This window comes from Schistocerca cancellata, chromosome 9 (assembly GCF_023864275.1).
Source record: "Schistocerca cancellata isolate TAMUIC-IGC-003103 chromosome 9, iqSchCanc2.1, whole genome shotgun sequence".
NCBI classification, from domain to species: Eukaryota; Metazoa; Arthropoda; class Insecta; order Orthoptera; family Acrididae; genus Schistocerca; species Schistocerca cancellata.
The window spans coordinates 438,850,681-438,862,489 of record NC_064634.1 but is presented as its reverse complement, the minus strand read 5'-3'; the positions used below and the strand labels follow the sequence as shown (position 1 = coordinate 438,862,489).

Genomic DNA, 11,809 nt, shown 5'->3' with positions numbered 1-11,809 from the left:
ATTGGACTTACATCCTTTCACTGAGTCACAAGATTTTTTTTGTTATGGTGTGCGATTTTTTTGAAAGATGTGGCATAGCATCAGCAGTGAATACAATAACTGGAGACATCTTTCCAAGATTGTGGAACGAATTTGAATGTTTATTTACGTCTGGTGAAGGGCTCATTGAACGTTCCTGATGTAAAATGGCAACTTTGATACTAAAAGTAATTGCGAGACGTTCGCGAAGACCGTATGTGCATACTTGTAGAATCAATACAACTGTAAAATCGGACCGTTCTTTTGAAAACAAAAGCGTTGCAGTACAGCGTAAATTTAATATTCACCCCGAGTTTCTACCTTCATTCATGCAGAATGTGCACCCTTGTGAAATCTGATAAAACTTTTTGAAACAATCCCCACAGAGTTACTAAATGGCCCATTTCATTTCCACGTATAAATACGATTTTAGCAGCAGTGACTGAAAAGGTATCTGACAGATGAACACGTCTGTCGTATAATCCTTTACATTTTCACTCAGTTACTCCCAAAAGTTTGAAATTCCGTAAAACTGGTACACCTGCCTTCTTTTGTAGTCGTCAGACGTAGCGTTATATACCATCTGCTGATGAGTAATTTTCCCCGTCCGTAATTTTCTGATAGTGATATTAGCGATTTACATCAAATACGGATCGCGGTAATGCCGACGTCAATCAAACGAGGTTATCCTCAAACAAATTGAGTCCATTTGTGATGAAATGTAACAAATATGAGCGTCACATTTATCGATCACAACAATGAAAAATGCTACACATTTTTAATATAGTCGGAATGAAAATGTAGTCACGTGTTGTTATTTTATAGGATGTGATTTAGCCTCCACCATAACGAAGTTTCTTCTCTTGACAGGAATACACACTATATCTCTTTCTTTTATTTGTCGAACTAGCATTTTAGTGAATGCTTAAGTCTTACACATTGTGTGTTGTAATCTTTAATCCAACGATTATGTTGATGCAGTTTTCCACTTTATTGTATGCTCTGCAAGGCTTGTAATGTCTACGTAACTAGAGAAACCTACATTATTTGAACCTAGTTGCTGAGCCAAGCCTTTCTCAAAATGGTTCAAATGGCTCTGAGCACTATGGGACTCAACATCTTAGGTCATAAGTCCCCTAGAACTTAGAACTACTTAAACCTAACTAACCTAAGGACATCACACCCACCCATGCCCGAGGCAGGATTCGAACCTGCGACCGTAGCAGTCCCGCGGTTCCGGACAGCAGCGCCAGAACAAGCCTTTCTCTTCCACTACAACTTTTACCCACCATATTTCTGTCCAACAGCAAATTGACGATGCCTTGATGCCTACCAACCAATCCCTTCTTTTTGCAAAGTCATGCCGCGGAAATCTTTCTGCTCTACTCCATCCAGTATATCTTCATTAGTTATCCAATCTACTTACGTATCCTCAGCATTCATATACAGCACAACATTTCAAAAAATGTCTTTTCTTAGCTGTGCAGTTCTTCATCCACATTTCACTTCACATTCCTGACTAGTACTTCAGAAAATACTTTCTAACACCGAAGTTACTATTCGACGTCAACAAATTTATGTATTACAGAAAGCTTTTTTTGCTGTTTTCAATCTGTATTTTATAACGTCATTAGTTCTGCTTTCGTCTTATATTTTGCCACCCAAATAGTAAAATTCGCACATAATTTTTTATAGTCTCATTTCCTAATCTGACTCCTTCAGCGTCATCTGTCTGAACTTAATTACTCTGCGTTACCGTTAGCTTTTTATTGATGGTTGTCTTACTATTCCTGTGCGAGACAATATCCATTCTCCTCAGCTGATCCTCCATGTCTTCGCAGTTTCTGGCAGAATTACGATGTCACTGGTCCACGTTATTTCTTTTTAAATTTCTTCTCTGTTACGTTATGCATATACATAATATGATGAAATAGGGCACAAGACGTTGATTGTAAAAGTTATAAAGTCATATACTGTTGTAAAGGTCGCATAATAAAAAGGGGTAAAGAACCGCAAAATGGACAGCTCAGCTGTTAATATCCATTGGATAAGTCACCACAATTCATCTCTGTATATGAAAATACTTTTTCACTTATGGGGAGTATTTGATATTTTATATCCTCGTATTTATACAGGAATGTGTATTTATATCATGGTGGTCATGTTTTGGGGACTACATGTGTCAGAAAGCGGTGTAACTGCGTTGTAATGGACTACGAGACTTAGGCAGTTATCTATACACCTGAGGACACTCGACATTAACAACGAAGCTCAGTAGATAGCTAAACAACCGAAGGAAGTATTAGAATAGAGACAGACCACCAGTGGGACCTTCCAGCCTTCTGTCACTTTTATAAGCCCCACATGAACTTTTGTAACCGCTTATTATTAAACTGGTGTTCCGAGGATTTATTATTACACATTTCTATGTGTCGTAAAAGCCTAGATTTACTTCATAAGGAGGTCAAGTGGATACCACAACACATAAAATATTAGTTCATTGTACTATAGCTCTTCGACATAGAATACCTAATTTACATACATTGAATGTCCACTCGAATGACAATATATACACTGCTGAAACAAAATTAGTACACCCTTTTGGAGGTTTCCAATTCAGTAAAGATTTGTCGTTATAACAATGCAAATGTAGTACATGAAATGATTACATTTACAGATCAGCAGCACAATCGTTTTCGGGTACCTGTTATCGACCCATGCTGAAACGCCAATATTAGTAAATTATGGAGCCTCTACAGGTGGCAATGCAAGCACTGCCCCAGGCATCCCGTCGATCGTGCAGGTGGAGAATGCTCTTCTGCGAAACGTTGTGTCACGTCTTCTCAACCTGTTCACGAAGTGCAGTAAGAGTTGTTGGTTGACGAGCCGCACCTGTCACTTTTCATCCCATCATATCCAGCACGTACTCGCCTGGAGACAAATCTGGAGATTCTGCTGGCCAGCGAAGTTGCTGCACATGTTGCATAGCACACTGGGTTTTACGAGAAGCGTGTGGGTGGGCGGTATCCTGGTGGTACAACACATCATTTTCCTGTTGCAAGAACAGCAAAAGAACGGGTCTAACAACATTCTGCACGTACCGAGCGCTGGTTAGCGTCCACTCTAGAAGCCCCACAGGTGAAAGAGAGTTGTAGCTTATCGCAACCCAGACCATAAGGCTTAGGGTGTGGCCAGTATGCCTTGGACGAATGCACTCTACGAAACAGCGCTCACCAGGTCTACGTCGAACTTACTACCAGCACTCGCTTGCTGGCAGTACCTGTCTTCATCACTGAAGACTACGGGCGCTATCACATATTCCAAGTGGTCTCCTGACGGCACTAGTTAAGCCGTGCACATCGATGGTTTGATGTGACTGGAGGACGTTCACGTGACCACTGATAGCAGCATCGTTGGAAAATGGACGCAGCACTGTCCAACTTGTGTGCCGATTCTTCGAAAGGACCGTCCCGACACGTGGAATGTCACAATTTGACCCCTTCAAACTTTCTCAGTTGGCTGTAGGAAGCACGAGTGCGTCTCCTTGGCATGCTTACCAGCTTGCTTCACACGTTTGCACCACACTGGGCCTTTTGGCTGTGAGCATTTCCTATTAAAGGGTACACACAGAAGGTGCTCTGGTAGCTACGCCACTACTGTATCTGTTTCCGGACGACGTTGAGAACATTATCAGTACATCTACTATATCCGCCTGCCGGTGTGGCCAAGCGGTTCTAGGCGCTACAGTCTGCAACCGCACGACCACTACGGTCGCAGGTTAGAATCCGGCCTCGGGCATGGAAGTGTGTGATGTCCTTAGGTTAGTTAGGTTTAAGGGGCTCCGGAAAGGCTCAAAATCATGAAAAGTTCTATTTTTACTTTTTTGCCTTTTCTGAATCTGCAGACTATTACCTTTTAATAGCTATATAATTTATTCAATTCCGAAGACTACAACTATTTTTAAATTTTTTTTGAAATGTGTTCTACATGAGCGTGACCCACTGTGGCGCTGTTAAACTGCTGTCAAATGGTGTTATTATTAACGTCCGTGTTCATCAGGTACATTTTAGTGATGTGAGATAAAGTATGTGTTGTGGCTAACCTGTGATGGTTCAATATATATCGCTGGTGTGATTGTCGATTGTTTCATGTTTATTTACTCTGTCGTTATCTCGAAAATATTAGTAATTAATTCTGTTTCTTGAGTCTCTGTTTTGTTGAACTATAATAATGAGTAAAAGTAAAGTTGCTGTTGCGACTTTCAATGATGGCAACATTGTAAGGTGCAAGGTATTTAGAAATATGGGAATGAAGATAGGTTCTAACATGGTACGAGCGATGCTTCCTTTAGACAAGGAACGCCTTCGGGCTGCAGACAGGGCTGTAAAGAGTCTAGAAATACAAGCAAGAGTAAACAGGAGGAGGAACAAGAGGAAGCTGGAGGAGGAGTTTGCAGAGGATGAAGATAATCCATCCTATGGACCTGGAATGCACTAAAAAGTTAATCCAATCTTTGTCGCTCGATTCCCAAAACTTTTATTTTCTCATACTAATTACATGTTTTCTAAGAATCTTCCAAACATATTTGTTTCAAACTTTCAGTAAATGTTACACAGTACCTTCTGCATTATTTAACACAGCCTTTTTCCAAAAAACTGTATATTTTTGAATATATAAATAAAAAATTGCAAAAAAATGTTGTGAATTTTCATTACAATTGAAAAAAAAATCATCTTTAATAACTGAACTAAAATTTTGTAAAATCCCTGTGTTAAGTTGTAGCCCATATTCCAATAAATAATCTGTAAAAAGTTCAACTTCCTACCTCAAATACTTTGTGAGGAAAGATGTAATTTATAAGCGTTATTTTAACATTGCAAGTATAGGGCGTTCCGGAGCCCCTTAAGTAGTTCTAGGGGACTCATGACCGCAGACAGTGCTTGGTTCAAATGGCTCTGAGCACTATGGGAATTAACATCTGAGGCCGTCAGTCCCTTAGAACTACTTAAACCTAACTAACCTAAGCACAAAACACATATCCATGCCCGAGGCAGGATTCGAACCTGTGACCGTAGCGGTCGCGTGGTTCCAGACTGAAGCGCCTAGAACTGGCAGATAGTGCTCAGAGCCACCTACTGTCCCCCAGATGACATATGTCGTCACCGGATCAAAATCGATGTCGTATTTCCAGATGTATTAATTTTTTCCCGGCAGTGTATTTATCACCGTCGCAGAGTACAGGAAAGACTGCTTAAATTTGGTTCATATAGAAGAACACCCACATACCAAGGTATATTTACTTTAAACTTTGGTACACAGTTCAGACTAATAGTATTAGCACTGCTAGATCTGAACTGTGCTGATGCTGCTCTATTAGTCGACCATCACATAGCGGCGCGAGCGGCGCTGTACTCTAAGTAGACATCCAGCAGTGCGTGTCATCCCCGACGTCTCTTATTTGTGGCTACGTCTGATAGCGATAGTATTTATTTATAGTGCCGTCGTGAAGTACCAACTGTAACCTCAGACCTCATTCTCCGGACGACACCTCGAAGATAATCATTTCCAAAAAAAAGTCGCCAAACTATTGTGTGTTTTCAGATGTTGTTCGTGATCAAATACAACAGCGCATCCTGCAGCCTTGCCTAGCGTTTCAATTTATGTTCAGACATGCATTTCACGGAGTGTTTTCATGGTTTTGGCCAAACCCTTAATTTTGCGATGGAAAGTTCAATAAGCAGGGGGGAACATAAAGTCATAGCGCATTCTTTGCTATAAGTTCCTTGGGAATTATGTATCCACGAAACTGACAAGTCTTTCTACCTCAAGTACAATGGTACCTGTCCTCAGACAACTGTGAGACATGTATTTCAAGTGTATCTGTCTAATATGACAATGGTGAGTCTATGTGGAGATTTAGTCGAGTGTTTGTATCGTTATATCAGTGACAGACATAAGGAATAGTGTGAAAACTGGTACTCACGAATAGCTTATTGTTTTCGGAAACCATCGATGTGGCCACCACTCTTAAAAAATGGTTCGAATGGCTCTGAGCATTATGGGACTCAATTTCAGAGATCATCAGTCCCCTAGAACTTAGAACTACTTAAACCTAACTAACCTAAGGACATCACACACATCCATGCCCGAGGCAGGATTCGAACTTGCGACAGTAGCGGTCTCGCGGTTCCAGACTGTAGCGCCTAGAACCGCACGGCCACTCCGACCGGCACCACTCTTAACCCAATAAACAATGTGAAATTCACCGCCCCCATGAGACGTTGCAGAGACGTTCGTTATTTAATCGCGTTCGTTGGTACAAAGTTAGGTGATTGGAAATTGGTGCCACCATCTCTCCTCAACTTATCAGTCAAATAAATTGGGGAAAGGTGTTTGCATCAGCAGAATACTAACTGGCTATCTCTGACTCCAGTACCACTGCACAAATGTATATGAGCGTCCTCATCTACGGAGGAGGGTCAGTATGAGGGAATGTTATAGGCATAGACAGTATTTTGTATAAAATTCATTACATATGGTAACTTTTGATAGGAGGTAGGAATATGACGGAATACAACTATTATAACATTGTATGTGTTGACAGACACTATTTCGGAATGGATACCTATTATTTGCTGTTTTGTCAAAAGTGCAGGACAATCAAAGATTTTCCAAGGAGTACAAATTATCTGAAGATAAGGATTAAGTAAAGTATTAAATCGACTAACTGGTCTTTGTCCTGTACACAATATTTCTCTACAACTACGATCTGTTCCTAAGTTCTAAAGTGCCAATCTGACTGACAACAGTTAAAGTAACTGTGGTGCAATTGTGGTTGTTAATTAGTCATATTTAAAACACGGTGGCTTTTAAGACTGGTAGCGGCGAAGAGATTTCGAACTTATAACCTGTCCATGCTGCTAGGCAGGCTGGCTACGCAACAAAAACGGACTCGAGTCTCCTAAGAGATGCATATACACTCCTGGAAATTGAAATAAGAACACCGTGAATTCATTGTCCCAGGAAGGGGAAACTTTATTGACACATTCCCGGGGTCAGATACATCACATGGTCACACTGACAGAACCACAGGCACATAGACACAGGCAACAGAGCATGCACAATGTCGGCACTAGTACAGTGTATATCCACCTTTCGCAGCAATGCAGGCTGCTATTCTCCCATGGAGACGATCGTAGAGATGCTGGATGTAGTCCTGTGGAACGGCTTGCCATGCCATTTCCACCTGGCGCCTCAGTTGGACCAGCGTTCGTGCTTGACGTGCAGACCGCGTGAGACGACGCTTCATCCAGTCCCAAACATGCTCAATGGGGGACAGATCCGGAGATCTTGCTGGCCAGGGTAGTTGACTTACACCTTCTAGAGCACGTTGGGTGGCACACGATACATGCGGACGTGCATTGTCCTGTTGGAACAGCAAGTTCCCTTGCCGGTCTAGGAATGGTAGAACGATGGGTTCGATGACGGTTTGGATGTACCGTGCACTATTCAGTGTCCCCTCGACGATCACCAGTGGTGTACGGCCAGTGTAGGAGATCGCTCCCCACACCATGATGCCGGGTGTCGGCCCTGTGTGCCTCGGTCGTATGCAGTCCTGATTGTGGCGCTCACCTGCACGGCGCCAAACACGCATACGACCATCATTGGCACCAAGGCAGAAGCGACTCTCATCGCTGAAGACGACACGTCTCCATTCGTCCCTCCATTCACGCCTGTCGCGACACCACTGGAGGCGGGCTGCACGATGTTGGGGCGTGAGCGGAAGACGGCCTAACGGTGTGCGGGACCGTAGCCCAGCTTCATGGAGACGGTTGCGAATGGTCCTCGCCGATACCCCAGGAGCAACAGTGTCCCTAATTTGCTGGGAAGTGGTGGTGCGGTCCCCTACGGCACTGCGTAGGATCCTACAGTATTGGCGTGCATCCGTGCGTCGCTGCGGTCCGGTCCCAGGTCGACGGGCACGTGCACCTTCCGCCGACCACTGGCGACAACATCGATGTACTGTGGAGACCTCACGCCCCACGTGTTGAGCAATTCGGCGGTACGTCCACCCGGCCTCCCGCATGCCCACTATACGCCCTCGCTCAAAGTCCGTCAACTGCACATACGGTTCACGTCCACGCTGTCGCGGCATGCTACCAGTGTTAAAGACTGCGATGGAGCTCCGTATGCCACGGCAAACTGGCTGACACTGACGGCGGCGGTGCACAAATGCTGCGCAGCTAGCACCATTCGACGGCCAACACCGCGGTTCCTGGTGTGTCCGCTGTGCCGTGCGTGTGATCATTGCTTGTACAGCCCTCTCGCAGTGTCCGCAGCAAGTATGGTGGGTCTGACACACCGGTGTCAATGTGTTCTTTTTTCCATTTCCAGGAGTGTATATTCACCTACAGAAATAAACCCATAGTTTAATGATGTAGTTAAAATACAATAAGCTTATTGTTTTCCCAAATATAGCTAGTTGTACCTAACTTTGTCCATTGTCCTAACTGTTACCTTTTTTAAAATTTCATCTCTTATTTTGGCGGCACACAAGTTCTGTACACAGGTGGTCAACTGGCTACGGACTTCCATGACTGTCAATCAAATTATACAATAAACTGTATGATTGTGTCAGTCTTTAAACAAGCTGAAGACGGAATATTGTTGGAAACATAGAGCATGTTACTTCCGTGGCAGTCAATGTTTAGCACCTCGTAAACGGTGAGGATACCAGAGTTATCACAGAATATAAACACAGACAGGGCTACGTTCACTTAGTCGATACACTGAAGAAAATAGCAGACAAAATTTAGATGAGTTTGGAAATGGTTGCTTTGGGATCACTATTCTCTATACGAACGCAGAGGTTGTTGGCCATTTCTTACGATTTCAGTGCAAACTTCTTACCAGGATTAAAATATAAGGGATGAGTTAGAGGTCTAGCGGCAGAGGGAACTACCTCACAGAAATTAAAAAAGAAAAAGAGTTTTGGGAAGCGTGAACCGTTCACTCCATCTGTTAAGAAGTGTTAAAATCTCTGGAAATTGTACATTCTATCTGCCGTATACAGTTATTTACACAAAACCGCTCACTGTGAGTTGGTTAGAGCCTGTGACAGGTGGAGTTTGCAATGCAGCATGAGATCCGTCTTATGTTCCACGACTCCCTGTCAGTCCCTGCGGGGACAGCATGAACGCGCTACTGCTGTACCGGCGTTGACCACCGCTTGTGATCGCTTCCACAGCCGCTCGCTGCTCATTCCGTGAGGAAGGACCGCTGCTTCTTCAACAGTAAGTTAGTACTGCTTCCACTAGCTAATACCCTAACCTCTGCAACATAGAGATAGCGTTTTTGGAACATAAAAACATTTAATCTCATATACACAAATTTCCATATATATGGGGAAAATCTTCTCCGTATTTTGAACGAACAGAACGAAAAATAAAACAAATAGCTATTGAAATTCTTACTAATATTCCTGCAAGCCTCTAGTCATTAAGAACATTCCTATGTTTTAGATATTTCAGTTACACTGAATAAGGAAATGAGAAACTAAATTATATAATCTATGGTGTCAACAACACATTTATATTCCTTGGATGTACGAGTAAAGCACAGTCCTGTTGCCAAATGTGCAACATTAAAATTTTTGCCAATTGTGCAACATTAAAATTTATAGTAATTAGGTAATTACTTGAACGTTATCGGCAAATGTATTTTGCATTTGCTAAAAATCCACTCTGTATAAGGCGAATAAAATTATCATATGTGAGAAAATACGTCGTATTAACTCGTGCGAAATATATTGCAAATGTATTTTGTCCTCTATAACATAGATGTCGCTGGAGATAGGCGCACACCAATGATAGTCCGGCGACAAAATATAAAAATAAGAAATACGCTTATATGTATAAGTACTACATTAAAAATTAAATTCAGATCACAGTGCTAAAAAATTAAAAGTTGATCTCCTTCCTTTCACATACGAAATCAAGTCGTTATGGCATCGGTTTTATACAGTCCGACTGAATTACGAATAAATAATATACTCACAGAAAGTGCGCAAATACGATTGATATCCGTGGAGTCTGCCACACAGCGTGACACTCACAGTTCAGAACGCAGTTTTTGACTTTATTTATAATAAGCCATTCCGATTTTTTTTTGGTTGAATTATCTCACCCTGACACATCGTAGCAACGCACATACCTTGAACCTGTTTTTTTTATTGACAGAATTTCACTTTTGGCGTTAAAATCTGATTTTATCCGTCTCCAACTAATCTTAAAAACACCAACTGGTGTGTGACTGAGTGTTAAGATGCTGCAACGAGTATAACAACGTTGTTCCAGGGTCCAGGTGGAATACTGTTCACCACATACATCACCCGGACACTACCGGATTCTCATATTTAACAACAGATTTCTTGTTTATCTTTTGGACCTTGAGAGAGGGAAAGTATATACCTGATGCTGTTGTGCAACAAACGTGAAACGCTGAGGGAGCTTATGAGTCAAACACTATCTCTTGCTGGACCCTGTGACATTGCGTCGGTTGATGTCGAAACTTCATGATATCTCGATGGAACCCTTGGTCGTCATATTGATGCTACGACATCGATATTGATGGGGAGCGAACTGTACGGAATGTCTCACAGGCAGAAAAAAATTAGGAGATAAATCTTTATGTAAATTGTGTAGCAAAAAGTGGAAATGTTTTCTAATTACTACAGCAAAGGCGAATGGTTGGTAGTCTTCCACTCGCTTTCAATAAACAAAACATTTGCATTCTCCTTAATTGCGTGAATTTTACATTTGTGTGTGTGTGTGTGTGGGTGGGTGGGTGGGAGAGTCTGTGTGTGTATGTGTGCAGGTGTGCTTTGTATTTGTTGGTTTTGTTGTTGTAGTCTGCAGTAGAACGAATGGTATGGTGCAGTTCTCCGTGATACTCTATTATGTGCAAGCTTCTTCATTTCCCGATAATTGCTGCAATATCCAATTCCTTCTTTTATTCAAGTTGTGCCACAAATTTCTTGTCTTCCCAGTTCTATTCAGTACCTCTTCATGAATTACATGATATAACCCACCTTATCTTCGGTATTCTTCTGTAGCAACACGTTTCAAAAGCTTCTATTCTGACCTGGTTTGAGCTGCTTACTGACCATGTTTCATTTCCATATATGGCTACACTCCATAGAAGTACCTTGAGTAAAGACTTCTTAACACTTGAATCTATATTTCTCTTCGTTAGAAAGGCATTTCTTGCTCTTGCCAGTCTACATTTTACATCCTACCTACATTGGCCATCATCAGTTATTTTACTACCAAAGCAACGAAATTCATCGACTACTTTTAATGTCTCGTTTTCTAATCTAACTCTCTCCGTCTCACCTAATTTAATTTGACTACATTCCATTATTATCATTTTCCTTGCATTGACGTTTGTCGTATGTCCTATCAACACACTCTCCATTGCTTTCTACTGCTCTTCGACGTCTTTGTTGTCTCTAACAGAATTACAGCGTCGTCGACAAACCTCAAAATTCTAAATTCTTCACCCTGATCTTTAATTACTACTCCAAATTTTTCTCTGGTTTCCTTACCGGCTTGCTCAATGTATAGATTGAATAACATTGAGGGTAGGCAACAAACCTGTACCACTCCCTTCTCAATCACGGCTTCCCATTCATTCCCCTCTATTCTTATAAATGACATCTTGTTTTTATACAAGTTGTAAACAGCCATTCGATCCCTGTGTTTTACCTTTGCTGCCTTCAGTCAACATTGTT

General features: G+C 42.0%; 1 long non-coding RNA gene across 1 annotated transcript in view; it reads left to right on the top strand.

The window, feature by feature from the left end:
• The first annotated feature begins 9,187 nt into the window (after nt 1-9,187).
• LOC126101144 (uncharacterized) overlaps nt 9,188-11,809 on the top strand; it is a 493,850-nt gene continuing 491,228 nt past the window's right edge. The window contains exon 1 of the long non-coding RNA XR_007522276.1: nt 9,188-9,311. This is a non-coding gene — a long non-coding RNA (uncharacterized LOC126101144). The remainder of the gene's footprint in view (nt 9,312-11,809) is intronic.